Here is an 18,903-nt window from a genome sequence, read left to right as displayed (position 1 = left end):
GTCGGTACCAATCCTTGTCCTCGTGGCGGAGCCAGTGCTTCACTGTGTGGATCAAATCATCATTGTCCTCAAAATGTGTTCCACGAATGGTATCCTTTAAGGGCCCAAACAAGGGAAGTCCGAAGGGGCTAGGCCAGAGTTGTAGGGTGGACGGCGTAACACTGTCCAACCCTGTCTTGCGATGCGTTCAGCAGTCCTCAGGCTTGTGTGGGGCCGAGCCTTATCATGTTGTTGTTGTGGTCTTCAGTCCTGAGACTGGTTCGATGCAGCTCTCCATGCTACTCTATCCTGTGCAAGCTTCTTCATCTCCCAGTACGTACTGCAACCTACATCCTTCTGAATCTGCTTAGTGTATTTATCTCTTGGTGTCCCTCTACGATTTTTACCCTCCAAGCTGCCCTCCAATACTAAATTGGTGATCCCTTGATGCCTCAGAACATGTCTTACCAACTCATCCCTTCTTCTAGTCAAGTTGTGCCACAAACTCCTCCCCAATTCCATTCAATACCTCCTCATTAGTTATGTGATCTACCCATCTAATCTTCAGCATTCTTCTGTAGCACCACATTTCGAAAGCTTCTATTCTCTTCTTGTCTAAACTATTTATCGTCCATGTTTCACTTCAATACATGGCTACACTCCATACAAATACTTTCAGAAACGACTTCCTGACACTTAAATCTGTACTCGATGTTAACAAATATCTCTTTTTCAGAAACGCTTTCCTTGCCATTGCCAGTCTACATTTTATATCCTCTCTACTTCGACCATCATAAGTTATTTTGCTACCCAAATAGCAAAACTCCTTTACTACTTTAAGTGTCTCATTTCCTAATCTAATTCCCTCAGCATCACCCGACTTAATTCGGCTACATTCCATTATCCTAGTTTTGCTTTTGTTGATGTTCATCTTTTCGGCGAAACTTAAAGTTTTTATTTCTTTTCCATGGATTTTAATACCTACTCCGAATTTTTCTTTCGTTTCCTTTACTGCTTGCTCAATATACAGATTGAATAACATCGGGGAGAGGTTACAACCCTGTCTCACTCCCTTCCCAACCACTGCTTCCCTTTCATGCCCCTAGACTCTTATAACTGCCATCTGGTTTCTGTACAAATTGTAAATAGCCTTTCGCTCCCTGTATTTACCCCTGCCACCTTCAGAATTTGAAAGAGATTATTCCAGTCAACATTGTCAAAAGCTTTCTCTAAGTCTACAATTGCAGCAAACCATCTCCTGGGTTACTGTGGAGCCGAAGTCACCGGAAGCGCATCCTGAGTTTTGTTAATGTGTTGAAATATGTTTCTGAATTAATGGTACCGCCTCTTGGCTTCACATGAATGGGAATCACACCTTCCCAGTCCCAGAACAAGGTGGTCATGACGTTACCGTCGGAAGCAGCTGCTGTGAATTTTTCCTTCTGTGGGGACTGTCGTTATGTTTCGGGCTCAAAATGGTGAATCCACGTTTCATCATCTGTCACAATCCGGGACAAGAAGGCCTCCCTCTCAGCTACAAAACGTTGCAACAAATAGAGACAAAAGTTTTTTCTGTGCGATTTGTGATCCACCGTTAGACACTGCGGGACCCAACTTTGCAGACACTTTTGAATATCCAAGACTAGAGATAATTGCATCCACACTTCCTTTGGTGAGTGACGGATGCAGCACCAACTGCCGAGTCGTAATGCGTCTGTCTTCGCGAGTGACGTCATCAGCTCGCTGCGACATGCCAGCTGTGACAGCCGTGGATGGTCTCCCCGACCGCTGCAAATCGTGGAGCTCTGCCGAAAGGTCTTCTGATGACGTCACCGTCCGTGCCCAGCGATTAAATGTACTTCTGTCGACAGCAGATGCTCCATAGGCTTTGCAAAAGCGTTTGTGAATATTCCCCACAGTTTGTTTCTCTGCAGTGAGAAATTCAATGACGGCACGTTGATTGTAACCTTCGACCATAGATACTAGTAGACTGGCCTTGCTGTGCAGAAGCTATAGGGCTGGAGTGGCTCCAACATAAACCACGTGACTGTTGGCAAAACGTGGCGGGATTTCAAATCAGCGGTCTGCCATCCTATGTTTGTATCGTATTTTACCCACATTTCTCAATTGACTGTCAAACGCTTCCTTTTTTATTTGCGAAAAATTATGGCAGAACTACATTTGACCTGGATTTGCCCACAGTATCATTTATAAAATCTAACAAATACATCGAACGCCCCTCTCGTGGGCAGCGGGACGAAATTACTATAAACTATCAATTAAAGTAACATGTCGTAAAAATTATTTTAAACACTAACAGTGGGCTCGTGTCAAAACTTTAAATATTGGATTAGCCACGTTTTGAGCTCTAGTCACTTTATAAAAGAAAATGGGATATGGGAATTATGTCAACTATAGGTGCCAAAATTGTCGACTTTAGGAGCAGGTCCATTTTAGAGTATCAATTTTAGGTGCACTTCAAAGGTTCAGTTCCTACTATTTTTACAAAAGTTTAAATTATCAGTTTAAAAAAAAAAGATATTTTAGATGAAAGGTGAGACTTTGAAGTTTCAGAAAATAATTTTGGAGCCTACATTTATTTAATAGTATTAGAAGGTAGAAAAAAATTCTCTTCAAGTGTCGACTATAGGTGCTCTTACCTTATTATAATCTCACTAGTATATACAAAAAGGCGCGTATGTGCTGAGGGCTTAAAGTTTTTCCGTTTCAGGGCCTGTATCCAAAGCTGCCTTCGGTTTTCATCCTTAGGGAACCTATGAGTAGGAACGAGAAACAGTTATATTTACTTCTGTAACCGAATTATCACAGATAGTTTCCAAAATTTAATATTAGTCTGACTTTACAGGCATCACTTTCAACACTTTAATTTACGTGATACTCTATTTCAAATGCAAAAAACATATAAAAGTCACTTCAGCAGATTTCAATAAACGCATCTGCACTGTCATAGAAACACACGTGAAATGTAATGCCATTTTCCCCGACAAAACGCTGAGTACAGCCATAAGCGCAACACGAAACAACCATGTTTTGCCAACATTCACGTGACTTTAGCCCAGAGGTGTTGGAACGTCAGGGCCAGTCTGTTATATTTATGGTCGAAGATTGTAACGCACATCACCTCCAGACGCCATTTTGAAACTGTCCTGCAGCTACGCTATCTGTCGGAAGTGACGGAAACTTGGCGCGTTCACTCAGTAGACTTCAAACAATACATACGTAACGTTTCGCATTCGTAGCATTGTCTTCTGCTGAGAAAAAAAAAAATGCGGTGCATTACTTTCTACGCAACTCTCGTATTTCCAAAACAACACATCAGCGACGTAAGTGCTCGTAAAAGGAAATCACGGTACCTAAGCCATAAAATCTGGCCTGTGGAGCAGTCGAAGAATGTCATTTGTTCCGATGAGTCTTGTATCACACAGTTTCCAACTTCTGATCGAGTTTACGTCCGAAACGTGAAACATGGCGGGAGATCGGTGATGATGTCGTGATACTCCCTGGGCCCTACGGTTACTCTGCAACGTGGCATTACTACCAAGGACTGTGTAACCACTTTGGCTGATCAGATCCATCGAATTATACAACGGTTGTTTCCCGATGGCGGTGTTGTGTTCAGTGGTGTACCTTAGGTATGTGGCGCCCCTGGCAAGAATTTAAAATGGCGCCCTCTAAAGGACCCCCCAGGGAGCAAAGAATGCACCCCCTTATCAATACAGAGAGCTTGATATTTTCCCTTGTCCCAAGAAAATATGAAGGCAAATACATATATGCAGTATCGTTAATTTACAGAAATTTAAGACAGAACGAAACTAATTTACAGCCCAGAATCAAAGGTGTTATGAAGCATTAAGAAACGGAAACACACATTTAAATACAAAAACTCTTTATATTTTACAAAGTCTGTTTCAAAATACATTGAGTTGCTTGGAATACCTATATCAAATTTAACTTAACGCTGTTATTAAGCTCAGTTAATCTAATTAAATGCTACTTTCCTCGCTATGATTTTCGCAAAATTATCAATTAATTCCTCTAAGTTAAGTTTCGCTACCTCTTCATGTCCAATCGATAAGATGGCTAAATTTGACAAACGTTCCTGTCCCATGGATGATCTTAAATAATTCTTGATGAACTTTAGTTTACTGAATCTTCGCTCACAAGAGGCCACCGTAATAGGAAGTGTTAAGTAAATTCTAAGAGCTATTTGGATATTCGGATACATATCTTCTAAAGAAAGCTCTTAAATCTTTTTAAGAATGTCAAGTGGTGTTGCTTTTTCAACATAATTAATGAGTTCCTTAGCTGGCATTCGAAAAATATCCAATTCTTGTGACAGCTCAACTATATCTACATCATGTGAATATTTAATCCCAAAATCTGCAGCATGTTTAAGAAGAACATCAATTGGGTCTTTTTTCCCGTTAGAAAATAAAATTCTGAAGATATTGAAGCCATTGCCTCATACCTCTTAGTGAGTTCTGTCAGGATTTGATCATAAACCAAATTTATTTCCCTCTGAAACTCCTGTTTTGAGTCGAGATAGTCATAATGTATTTGTTTGTTTGAATCTGAAAGGCGATGGCTTATGATCTTCCGTCTTTTTTCAGCAAAATTATCATCGATACCGATTTCTCGCGCTTGCTTTGTTGCATACTCGATTGCTGGACCAATACCTTCATCTCGGATTTCCTGAATCGTGTTTGACAATCCCTTTATCATTTTGCTAGCCTTGTCGACTGCAACAGTCTCTTTCTGAAGTGACTTGCTGATTTTATCAATCGAGACTAGAATCCTTTCCCACAGATGCAAAAGACATAGGAATTTGGAGCCGATTTCCTTGATGAGTCCTTGAGCCCCCACTGACGTTTCCAGGTTTCATTTTTCTTGGTTAATATCAGCCATTTCCTCCAGACTTCCATACAGCTCGTTCAGTGTTATTTTTAAAGCGGTGACTGCTCTTCGTTTGGTTGACCACCTAATGTCACAATGACCCTTTAAAGTAATGTCTTACTTAAAACAGCTTGCCACCTTCCTGTAAAGCCACTGAAGGAAGTAAATATCATTTGAGCTGTTCCAAAAAAAGTAATCATTGGAGGCGAAACAGCGCCAGCATGCGATCCGATAAGGTTTAAACTATGTGCACCACATAGTACAAATCGAGCACTATCATTTTGTTTGAGGATCTGAGCTTCCACACTGATATATTTTCCAGCCATATTGCGGCCATTATCATGACCCTGACCTCTGAAATTATCAATACTTAGGTCAACAAATCCAATAACTTCGCTCACTGTTGGTGTACAGTCAAAGATGATCGAAAAGTATTTTCCATTTTTTATTTGATTCAAGATTTTCTGCCTCACGTTATTTCCAATTAAAGTTATGAGCTCATTTTGGAATTTAGTGCCATTTTATTTGATTTAACGTATGCCATATGTTCAGCTACTTTAGGATGATAGTGACTTATTAGTTCTAATGTGCTTAAAAAAACTCCACTACTTGGCTCACCAATGATTTCTTTCTTTGCTGTTCCTCGAAGTGGTAGCTTATTCTTAGCACAAAATATAATTACAAATATGACTACTTTCAGCATGTTCCTCCACTATTCTACCACCTTCTGAATACTTTCTTGAATTTCATCATCTACAGTTTACTTTTGTTTTAGTCGGTTTTGCAAATCTTTCCACTGCATGCGACACAACCCATGGCTGGACGAGTTTCCGTGATTGTAAATGAGAGGTTTAAGTGTTTCCAGTCACTGAAGCCTTTATTAAAATCTGCAAATGAAGAAGGCTTTCCACGATGATCCTTCCCAAAGAGGAGACAGGGAAAACAAAATAGAGAATCTTCCGACTGGCTATAAAGTAACCATTATCTTCGCACACGTTCGCAATTTGTGAGCTTTTTGTAAAACCACTTGCCATCGAAACGTTTATCTCCATCCGACACGGGAAACTTGAAAGTTGATACATCAACTATTTGAGGGCCACGTTCAACCAGCACAATTCGAATACTATCAGTAATCAATGGACAGATAGGCCATTTTTTGGATCATTAACAACTATTTCACCTATTTCTGGTGAACAGACTTCTTCTAGTGGAGGTAAATCATGAAAAACAACTGCTGATCCTTCCTCATCTAAAGAACTATGTGTGGAAGATTCGTACTCTTCATAGTTGTTTTCTGAAACTGGTGGGGCTATGTGATGGGAAATTAATGGTTGTGGTTGGTTGTCATCATTTGTATGTGGATGTGTTTCCGTATCATCAGATTCAAAATCGGCATTACTCTCATCTTGACCTGTTGCAGTGTTACGTGTGTCCACCTCCCTGTTGGGTTTTAGCCAATTTTTCAAGTCTCCTGAAAGGAGAACTGCAGTTCTTTCCTTTTCTTTTCGTAGTTTCTTTAAATGCACATCCAGATAGTTTTTTAGTTCCCATTTCTTTGTTGTATGCAAGGAAAGGTTTTAACCTGGAATGAAATATAAATTAAAATAAAATGAACCTATACACATAATAATAACAATAACATATGAGTAATTTATAATGGAACACACGCAAAAGAACCCTCTGGGCTTAAGTACCACCAATTGGCTCAAGTTTTCTCCCCAGGTCAGGCCGAATCTAGACGAGAAAATCAGACTTGTCATGTCGAGACTTGCCTTGATTTCTGCCACTTGTAGTTGGCGTCACTTAAAGCCACATGCCAAATTTCAGCTGCTGAAACACAGTGGAAGTTACCTAAAATAAATCACGAAAGCAATTATTTAGTGTGTTGGCGCTTACAAGGAAAGGCCGGTCCACACGTTACAATTTGTCTGCACAGATATCTGCGCAAATGTGTGTGCATGCAAAAGATCGCCGCAAATCAGATATTAGATTGTAGATCGTATCCAGGATCCGATATAGACTCATATCACAATTTATTAATGATGAAGAGCAGGCTTAAGTTTAAGAGAACCGTCCGAAAGAACCAGTCGGGAATTAAATGGGATACCAAAGCTCTGAGGAATGATGAGACGCGTTCGAAGATCGCGAAGGCTACGGATGCTGCGGTCGTGAATACCAGAGTAGGAAGTTCAAGGGAAGAAGAGTGGACATCTCTAAAAACAGCAATCACAGATGTTGGGACGATGAACATAGGAACAAGGAAGGTAAATACGAAGAAGCCATGGGTAACAGAGGAAATACTTCATCTGATCCATGAAAGAAGGAAGTATAAAAATGTTCAGGGAAATTCAGGAATACAGAAATAGAAGTCACTTGCGAATGAAATAAATAGGAAACGCAGGGAAGCTAAGGCAAAATGGCTGCAGGAAAAATGTGAAGAAATTGAAAATGAAATGATCGTCGGTAAGACTGATTCATCATATAGAAAAGTGAAAAAACATTCGGGGAAATTAACCCGGCAGTAAACTCAGCTGGTCTGTCAGACCATGGACAAATCTTCACATTAATGCAATGTCTGAAAATTGGTTAAAAGAAACCATCCTGTCGGCACATATAAAAGATAACAATAAGGGTCGTCTGATGGCAATTAAAAATCGTAGTAATCTGTAAGGGTCTGAGAGAACAGCTACGTGTTTGACGTTTGTGCGACCCGTTTCCAGGCGCGTGCACTGCCAGAATAAAAGCAACGGCGCTGACATTAAGAGTGCAGCGGGGATTCCACTGCTGAGCGCAAAGCAGAGGGCGGATAGATGGGAAGAATACATTGAAGGACTCTATTAGGGGGAAGACGTGTCAGATGGAGTGCTAGAAGTAGAGACGAGTGTTGACATGGAAGACGTAGCGGATCCAGTATTAGAGGCAGAATTTAAGAGGGCTTTGGAGGACTTGAAATCAAATAAGACTGAGGGGATAGGTAATGTTCCATCGGAATTTCTGAAGTCATTTGGAGAAGTAGCAACCAAACGACTGTTCAACTAGGTGAGTAGAATCTATGAGACTGGCGATGTTCCATCAGACTTTCGGACAAAATATCATGCACACAATTCCGAAGATAGCAAAGGCAGATAGATGTGGGAACTACCGGACAATCAGATTAACATCTCATGAATCGAAGATACTGACGAGAATAATATATATAAGAATGGAAAGGAAAATTGAGGATCTGTTAAGTGACGATCAGTTTGGCTTTAAGGAAGGTAAAGACACCAGAGAGGCAGTCACAACACTGCGACTGACAATGGATGCAAGACTGAAGGAAAATCAAGACACTTTCATAGGATTTGTCGACCTAGGAAAAGCGTTCGACAATGTAAAATGGTGCTATATGTTCGAAATTCGGAAGAGAATAGGAGTAAGATATAGAGAAAGCTTATCCATCGACTCTTTGATTTGGTCTGAATGTCAAATATCAAGGTAAAAAACCAAAGCAACAAAACAATGTAGAAGTATATCAGAAATAACGGTGTCAATAAATGCGTGACTTTTTAATATTTCTTTGAATCCAAACAAATTTTATTGCCAGGGAAACCACATTGTGTACAGGATGTTGCTTTATAGTAGACAATACTAACGATGTAAGAGCTAAAGAATTTAGAGCTAGCCTATTTGTTTCAAAAAAATTTGCCATAGAGAGATACAATGTGAATCGAGAAACATATCGCAAACAGATATGACTGAAACTGAAGTGCTCAGAGCTTGTTTTACGAATGCAAATTGTCTAGTGCGGTATTGCCAGTTTTAGTGAACCTTGAATGCACAATACACGTAGATCTGATATTAAAAAGGGAATGAGCGTTAGCACACTTTCAATCAAAGGTGAAAAATACAAAGGCGACTTTGCATTCAACGTCTGCTATTGACACTTTTTTACACAATAATGCCTGTTATTAGTCTCGATGGTTCATTGTTACCTGTGTGAATGGACCAGAAACTTTGATTCACGCCTGATAATACCAGCTTTACGTACAAAAAAAAGTTGTGAAAGGATCATCGATGTCTGGACCAAAAAAGAAAAACTGTAAGAAATATAGAAATAAACATCTAGCATTTTTCACACGTCAGGCTTTATTTCCGTTTTAAAGAAATTTATTGTGGTCGTTCTGTGTTCTGTATTCCATACAAACGCTTTGAGAAATGCAAGAAAATTCTGCTGGATTTCATCAACCCGGAGAGTCTCATCTGAATGCACGAAGGATCACTTCGTGCCTCACGTGGCAAAACAGCAGATGGTAGTACAGTGGAGAAAATTCAGAGATAAAAACTTCCTGGCAGATTAAAACTGTGTGCCCGACCGAGACTCGAACTCGGGACCTTTGCCCTTCGCGAGCAAGTGCTCTACCATCTGAGCTACCGAAGCACGACTCGCGCCCGATCCTCACAGCTTTACTTCTGCCAGTATCTCGTCTCCTACCTTCCAAACTTTACAGAAGCTCTCCTGCGAACCTTGCAGAACTAGCACTCCTGAAAGAAAGGATACTGCGGAGACATGGCTTAGCCACAGCCTGGGGGATGTTTCCAGAATGAGATTTTCACTCTGCAGCGGAGTGTGCGCTGATATGAAACTTCCTGGCAGATTAAAACTGTGTGCCCGACCGAGACTCTAACTCGAAGTTTGGAAGATAGGAGACGAGATACTGGCAGAAGTAAAGCTGTGAGGACTGGGCGTGAGTCGTGCTTCAGTAGCTCAGATGGTTAGCCGGCACGGTAGCTCAGCGTGTTCGGTCAGAGGGTTAGCTGCCCTCTGTAATAAAAAAACTGAGTTAATCGATCAACAACGAACTTAACCGGATTTCTTACGACGTCCGCCCCGGGCAGACACCACGAACAAAATCTAACAAAATGAGATTAAAAAAAAAAAAAAAAGGATGGTAGAGCACTTGCCTGCGAAAGGCAAAGGTCCCGAGTTCGAGTCTCGGTCGGGCACACAGTTTTAATCTGCCAGGAAGTTTCATATCAGCGCACACTCCGCTGCAGAGTGAAAATCTCGTTCTGGAATTCGGAGATACTATCAATATCTCGCTTCTAGTTGGCACATACATCAAAGTTGCTTCTTTAACACTGCTTGCTTTTATCAAAAACACTCATCTGAGATTATAATGAAATCAGCGTCACTTTGATATTTATCGAATGTGATGACATTTAGGATAAAACAACTGATTTCACCTTCGATACTTTTAAATCTTATGTGTAATTTTAACTAGTATGTCTGTTATAAACAATATAGGAAACAGCCACATCCCCTTAGATAGCATATCAAATGTTACTGAAATAAACAATAAAGGTGCTACAATTATCAAACACAGGTATGTTCATATTTATTAATTTTAGTAAATGAACTGTAGTTGTGAGAAAGAAAAATTATATGACTGGCATTGTAGATGAATGAGTTCATATTATTTTGAATAATCAAAAGTTAAACTCTGGTTTTTTATGTACTCGTTAACAACAAGACTGATAATTTTAGTACCTTCCCTAGGGACGCTTTTAGCAACACCTATGTCGATTGAAACTTATAGTGACATAAGCATGACTTCCCACAGATTTTGATATGTATGTATTGTTATAATATAGTTTTACCTACTGCTACGAATTTCAAATCAAAAAATTGACTGCGAAAAAAAACAATCCATAAATTAAACAGAAGCGTCAAATCACAGTGTGATGCTACTGCGAGAAAAGTGGGGAAAATATTTAACTGCCTGATAAATACAAAATAAGAGTTTAATTTAAACATAATGAATCGTAGCTGCTTATGATCCATGAGCATGAGCACAGGAAACATATTGCTATTACAAAACACATGACTCACCTTCCTTGACGTACAACCGTGCGCTTCCTCTTGCTACACAGCCACAGATGAACTGGTAACTGTTGAGTTTTGCAGGGCCGTGTAACTGTGAGTGCAGCTTCGGCGAGCCTTTGAGGGGGGCAGTCAGCCTCACGGTCGACACTATTAGTGTCGGCACCGAGGTCCTTCAGCGAATTGGCGACAGACAACACGGGGGTGCGTGTCCCGTCTGGGTTACTTCCGCTCGCCAGCTAACACAAACACCTACCACTACGAAGGTGGGTGGCGATTTTGCAACTTGATGGAAAGCCGACCAGGATGGGGAGGTAGGCGAGTCGTCACTGGCAATGAACTTTTAATTGCTAAATTAACTCGTTCCGTATATAAGCGGGCTGTGTACGCCAGCGGAAACATTCCGCTGTGAGCTCTATCGGCAACAGCATCTAAGCACTATGCCTCGTCGACGTCTCTATCGTCATCGCCGTCATCGCATGCCAGTCTACAAACATATAATTAGCCTTGAAAATAAAGTTGGCACAAATGGCACTGCACAATCTGTTATTCTCAATGGACCTATACTCTTTCGTGGTTGTCGAGTTAATTTCTCACTTGATGTCGCTACTGGAGCAGCAGGCAGCGGGTGGTTTACACTCGCTATTGTTCGCTGTGAAAACGCTTCGCTACCTGCACTAGAATCTTTTGCCGACTGTGATGTCATCGCTTACAAGACCTGGCATTGTGGAATCGACCCGAATATCCAAAGTAGACCTAGTTTTGTTTATAATAATGTGCCCTTTACTCTGTATACCCACTCCTGTAGAAAAGTTAGTAATGATGGAAAAATACATGTGTGGATTAAAGGACTTCGAGTACTTGCTGAGAATGTAACTGTAAGTATTATGACCAGGTAATGCCGAAAGTGTACATGGTGCGTTCAGCATGACTTGTTCTACGTCGCTCTCGTAAGGCCTCCTGCTTCAAAATCCTCACCCCCAAGCGTTTGGGCAAGTCGTAATTGCCTTGACCTGACCTTTAAGCCAAAAGGATCTATGTTCCTTCTAAACCTCAGATCTGCAATGAACTATCGACTCGGCGGAGATAAAAGAATAAGCTAAAAAGATTTGGTATGGGAATTACCATAGCAAAAGTAATTAGACCAGTAATATTAACAACGAATCTTGTTTATAGGTGTATGTGATAATTATTAAATAGGTCTAATATGACTTTCTGGGAACTTTGTTAAGGTAATATTTTGCAACTGTTGCCATAAGCTAATACAACAAGTAAATAATATTTACTTACCGTGAATATAGAGTAACCGGCCGGGGTGGCCTTCGGCTCCGAAAGCCCATATCGTTGATGTTTTACTGAACGGTTGGCACGCTGACGCTAGTTGATGGTATAGCACTGAAATCTGCAGCAATGTGCGGAAGCGTTGCACTTCCGTCATGCTGAACGATTCTCTTCAGTTGTCGTTGGCCCCGTTCTTGCAGGATGCTTCTCTGGCCGCAGCGCCGGCCGGGGTGGCCGAGCGGTTGTAGGCGCGTCAGTCTGGAACCGCGCGACCGCTACTGTCGCAGGTTCGAATCCTGCCTCGGGCATGGATGTGTGTGATGTCCTTAGGTTAGCTAGGTTTAAGTAGTTCTAAGTTCTAGGGGACTGATGACCTCAGAAGTTAAGTCCCATAGTGCTCAGAGCCATTTGAACCATTTTTGAATACAGAGTATATCTTTACTTGCCCAATTAAACAAGAAATATGTCAACTGGAACTGACCACACTCGCACTTTGTGCATTTGCTGGAAGATGATGTCAAAACTGGTGCAAGGTTATTTGCTCTCGTGCTCTGATAAAAAAGTTCATGGAGTAAGGAGGTTCAGCTTGGGTACTATACTATTAGCTGAGCAGTGTCAAAACATCAAGAATAAATTAGTGGTAGTAACAGTAGTATTTTTCAAAAGTTTATGTAAAAAGATAATACCGGCCGCGGCGCACATTCAGTTTCGAGGAGACTGCATACCTACGCCATAGTCTGCGTTTCTTGGACTGGTCACTTAGAGTGACATGTGGAAAGTGCCTCCCAGTAAAGCGAAGAGGATTCTCGTCATCAGAGCGTCTTCCTTTACTACCTCTTCTCCGTTCTGTAGCAAATTTTTCCACAATTTCTCGTACCAGACTGGCCGCGGCGCAGCGTTATTTTTTCAGAGGGCGGCGTGGCGCTCCGTCACGTCATCGGTGGCGGCCTTTGGAATTTGCGCCCCCCCCCCCCCCCCCGGCGCTTGCTCTTGCACCCCTGGCGGGGGCCAGTCCTGCCAACCCCTAAGTACACCCTTGGTTGTGTTCCAAAACGAGGCGGCCCTTGTTCACACAGTTTGCATGGCCCAGGACAGGTTTTTTGAGTGCAAGGATGAATTGTCGCACCTCCCTTGGTCACCAGTCATCAGGTCTCAGTATAATTAAGGGTTTGTGGTCAACTCTGGAGAGAAGGATGTGTAATCGCTATCCACCTCCGTCATCGTCTCCTGAACTTCCCACTATTCTGCAGGAAAAATGGTATAATATTCTCTTGAAAACCATGCATGGTCTGTTTTTGCCCATTGCGAGACGACTGGAAGCTGTTTTGAATGACAGCGGTTCTCCTGCACCATATTAGGCACGGCAATGCGTTGCGCTTTTAGTGTTTCCATACTTTTATCTTTACCATGTATAGAAATTCTTCCAATCCATATGTGGCATACAGCAAACCAGTGATTAACAGTATTGGTTAAAAACAGTCTTGAATCAAAATCTCTCGGTGTACATGCCGCGTCAATTCAGGATAAAACTCCAAGCTTTCGACCACTACCTCCTTGGTCGTCGTCAGGGCTGAAACTGACTGTCGTAAACAAGCGAGGCTTTTTTTTTCTTTATTATTATTTTAACACCTTACATAAAAAGGTGGGCCGTTAATCAAATATTAAATCAAATATTACTATTTTTTTTTCCTTTATTGAATTTCAATTCCCCCCGAAGGGGGCGGGCTGGCAGCAGCTTAGTACGCCGCTCTTCAGCCTACAGATTGTATGACAAAGATCAGGAGAACAAATAATAATAAAAAACAGGCGATAAAATCGGGGACTTAGAGAGTAACAAGGCGAAAAGAAATCGTGGAACTTAAAACAAACAACAGAGGGATGATGATGCTAATAAAAATATATACGGAGCAGACAGGGAAAACAATAGACAATTAAAAAAAAAAACACGGCGACAGTCTGGATTCTGTTCGCAAAAGACATAAAATTCACACCCAGCGACAGCATGGTTTCTGTTCGCAACACGAGAAAGACAAACAACACTGAATAGTCACTGGAACACTGCACGAAAAAGTTGGCAAATGTGACACCACAGTCGAGAGCAGGTGGGGGGAAACTGGACAGAAGAGGGGAAAACAAAAAAGGGGGGAAAGGAGAGTAAAAGCGCAGGGGGGAACCGGGAAAGGAGCTGATGGAGGATGAGGACCCACAAGAGGGGTTGGGGGCAGACGCGTCAGGGAGGGGGGTAGGCAGAGGAGGGGAATACAAAAGGACTGGGGGGGGGAGAAGGGAGGTAGGGAGAGGTTTAGTGGGGAGGAAACAGGACGGAAGGGGGGGGGGGAAGAGGGAGCCCAGGGAAAGGACAGAGGAAAGGAGGGGGAGGGAGGATCAGAGTTGATAGGAAGGATAAATGAAGGGAGAGAGGGCATCATCCGGGAGGGAGAGAAAAAAATATTACTAGCGAGGCTCCCACTTTTATACGCAAGGGACGGCTTCTGATTGGCTGGAATACGCCATAGAAACAGCGATATGGCGCGTAGTGAAGTGGTGCCCTCTACTTCTATAGATGTAGTTTCTATCCCGCATTGCTTGCAGCGCCATAATAACTTTAACAGAGACAACAGCTGTGCACTTAGCAACACCTAGAAGAGTGCACTGGATAAAGAAAAATCGCAGAGGAAAACTTCCCGCACTTTACCTCCTGATTCAAGGGATGGCGCTGCAAGCAACGCGGGATAGAAACTACATCTATAGAAGCAGAGGGCACCACTTCACTACGCGCCATATCGCTGTTGCTATGACGTATTCCAGCCAATCAGAAGCCGTCCTTTGCATATAAAAGTGGGAGCCTCACTAGTAATATTTGATTAACGGCCCACCTTTTTATGTAAGGTGTTAAAATAACAATAAAGAAAAAAAAGCCTCGCTAGTTTACGACAGTCAGTTTGGGCGCAAACATGGAATACATGGGAATAATGCAGCTGCTCAGTGATAGGTATGGGGGAGACATTGAGGCCAGGCCTCGGATCTTCGACCTCTGCCCTCTTTGCCTCCGCCTACCTGGTGCTGAAAATCTTCTCAAACTTTTTTTAAAAAATAATAGTGCAGTGATCTGCATGTCTGTCTAGTAAGCAGGAGGTCTAGGTTCGAAGTTCAGTCGGTCACAAATATTCGTCTGCCGTCTTAGCTGTATTTCAACGCGCTGTGACAGTGTGGACGTCGGTCCTTCAATATTTAAGATGCAATTTTTTTTTGAGGCAATAGAGGTGATTTGCGAACATTTGCCTTGCCATCAGTGTAACGGGACTTCAACGGCATCCAACCCTTAGTCATTGCTTTGTGCCGGCGCTAACCCATGCCATATATATGCGAATCAGATTGTAGTTCATATTTAGTCAAATAACGAATGGTCAGTATACAAGCATGCCGGCAGGGGTGGCAGAGCGATTCTAGGCGCTACAGTCTGGAACCGCGCGACCGCTACGGTCGCAGGTTCGAATCCTGTCCCGGGCATGGATGTGTGTGATGTCATTAGGTTGGTTAGGTTTAAGTAGTTCTAAGTTCTAGTGGACTGATGACCTCAGAAGTTAAGTCCCATAGTGCTCAGAGCCATTTGAACCATTTATGATGTATACAAGTATTTACGAACAGTAGAAGCAGGATTGCAGGGAACTTATCCCTTAACCAAGTGAAACATAGAGTACCTGTGTAATGAGTCATTCCAGCTGCATAGCTAAGGGTAATATTTGTTAAGCAATTCATTGCAGGATTAATGTAATACCCGCACGATAATCTCTGTAATCATACTGTATCGTTAGCAGCCCGCGAATGGAGAACTATGTTCGCTAAACCGGATTACTCAAGCTGAGGCCAAATAAAGAGAAGCGACGACGCCACAACACTATCTTTACTTAAGTAGGTAGTCAGCGCTAAATTATGTGTGCCACCATTAACGTTACAGTAAGCAGTTTGACAGCATAACACCGCCACAACTACTGACAACCTGAGCCATATCATCACGCAGTTGTAATTCGCAGTGATTAAAAGTTGTTGATGTTTGTCAAGAATATCGGAAAGCTCCTCTGAAGTTCCATTTGCATTACGTCTAGGACGGAGAGAATCCTAAATAACAGAAATAGGTCACCCAGCGAAGAGAAGAGTCCACGTATTGTCTCAAGTTCTTGCAGTTTGATATTAATGCAGTTCCCGATAGTTTCACACTAACGGGTTCTTTTGGCTATCGGAATACTCATAAGGGAATTATAAAAGTGTAATTGCTACAACGCTCAACTACCTTGATAACACCTCGCCCGCATCTCGTGGTCGTGAGGTAGCGTTCTCGCTTCCCACGCCCGGGTTCCCGGGTTCGATTCCCGGCGGGGTCAGGGATTTTCTCTGCCTCGTGATGGCTGGGTGTTGTGTGCTGTCCTTAGGTTAGTTAGGTTTAAGTAGTTCTAAGTTCGAGGGGACTTACGACCACAGCAGTTGAGTCCCATAGTGCTGAGAGCCATTTGAACCATTTGATAACACCTCATTTTGGATTGAATACGACTTGGAAAGCGACTTTAATTTGACGTTTCCATCCATCTCCTGACGTCTTACTGTATGAAGTCTCAAGTGCACGCACATTTGTGTTGCCTGACGCATGGATTCTGTGAAGTGTTATGGCAGCTAGCAGTCATTGCTGAACAGAGACATTTGCAAATATCCCCAATGCTTTAGGGGAAATCGTCTTTGTTGCATTTTTTCCATGCCGTAATTAGCACAATAACGTAAGGCTTGTTCTGCTGAAGAACTTGACGCCCACAAGTCCTTAAATAAGAATCTCCTAGTGCGAGTAATGCATGAAAGGACACAGACTGTTGGACAAAAGAATGGACAGCTCCCTGCTTTTTGCGTTTCCGATAGCACCTACGATAAGAATCTGGTGTTATATTATGCTTCACAACCTTAAACTGTTTATTTTTTTACTTCATACTAAAACAAAAGTTATGATATGAGAAGAGAAAATGACTGATATGCTTCTCAGGAACTTTTGTTTTTCGTGTTTATTTTCTCACTTCATACTAAAACAAGGGCGTTAATATGAGAAGAGGAAATGAAATATACTCTTCCAAGACATAATATTTCCTTGTGTGCTACTACTGCATACATGAAAGCCCTGCAGTTAATTTTTGTATGTTGGATAAATTTTGATATCACCTCACATTCCTTTGTGAGAAGGTTCCTATTTTCTTGGGATTCAAATAGAGTGGACATTTCATCACTGGTTAATATTCTGATGACTAATGACATGATACCCGTTGCAATTGCTCCATGGCACCTGTGAGTAGAGGCTCACGTTGGTTACTATAAGAACACGCAGGCAGTGATATCCGCTCACTGCAGTCAGAGCCAAGGTGATTTCTTTCTGTTTATGGCGAAGCGTCTGCTGCAGTGTCCACGCACAGCCAACATAAACAAATCGCGGCGGCATTGAGCATTGCTAATCGCTGCACTTGTCGCGAGCCTCGACAACAAGAGCGCACTGTCTCTGCTAACGATACTATGGAGTTAATGCATCTTACTTAACGTAATATGCAGGTCGTGGGTTGGGTAAAAATTCAGTTTGTAACTTCCCATCGCATTAAAATACTTTACAGTCATATTTGATGTAATATTTACTGTTGGTTGTCTCTCTAATGTTCATAGTATTGATTTAGATTGTGCGTCCACACGAAAACACACACACACACACACACACACACACACACACACACGCACATAAACAGTCATTGATTCCAGTGAGGGTGACAACCACTGTGTGTTGAACAACACATGCACCAATCAATTCCTCAGCTGGCGTCGACTGGATGAGATTTTTCAATTACCTTGCATTGCAAGAATTGTAAGGAGGAGACTGAAAGTAAATGGACTTGCATCTAAAGAGCTGCGACAAAGCAAAGCTTGACCGACTATCAGATAATTGTCCACATGGGTTTTGTGGACGAGTATACTTTTAGTAACCAACCCACCCACGATCATTACGTAAGATTTCTCGAAGGCGTAGGGGCATTGATTTCATTAAGTCGTCGCGTGATGGTTTACTTCCCACCATATGTTTTCTATATTCGTCCAAAGGTCGCTTGCATTTGTAGGTCCACATGGCAATGACCTTGTTACCTCTGCCCACATATTCTCTATCTGATTGATGTTCGGTGGAACAAACGGCAACAGCTTTATCCTCTCTTGGCGCTGAAACCAATCTCGCACTGCTCTGCTATGATGGATGGGGCTCTGCTCCTGTAAATAAACTGTTATCTCGTTCGTTCATATATTTATATTTAAATAACATATTAGTAATAAGCACATTGTATTATTATTTTCCACAGTGTTTAAGAATTCAGGCCCTGTCATAAATAAGTGATCTAGATTCAACCGTCCGATTAAGAATGTGGTTTACCCTGTCTATCAAATGATGAGAGTCGTATTCGGATATCCACGTTAAGCCTGATTGGCTGAATCCGATTAGAACGATCTGGTATCGAAATGGAATTACAGAAATCGGATAATTTGAACGTCTGTATTGCAACAATGCTGCGCACACAAATTCCTATGATGGAGTAACAGGTAGCAACAGCCTAAGAAAAAGTGAGAAATATGTCTACTAGCAGCAATGAAACGTAATTATAACCCATATTTATGTATTGGAAATACTGAATCGAACAATGCACATCTATTTCAGTGGTGGGAAGATGCACCAATTCGGATTTGCTGATGACATAATGACAATAATAATAATAATAATAAAAATCCCGGGGGGCCAATAGGGGAAACCCTCCCCCATATGGGTGATACCGAGGAAATCAGATACTTGGTGTGAACCAAATACT

This window comes from Schistocerca cancellata, chromosome 7 (genome assembly GCF_023864275.1).
Source record: "Schistocerca cancellata isolate TAMUIC-IGC-003103 chromosome 7, iqSchCanc2.1, whole genome shotgun sequence".
NCBI classification, from domain to species: domain Eukaryota; kingdom Metazoa; phylum Arthropoda; class Insecta; order Orthoptera; family Acrididae; genus Schistocerca; species Schistocerca cancellata.
Note: the sequence above shows the minus strand (reverse complement) of the source record.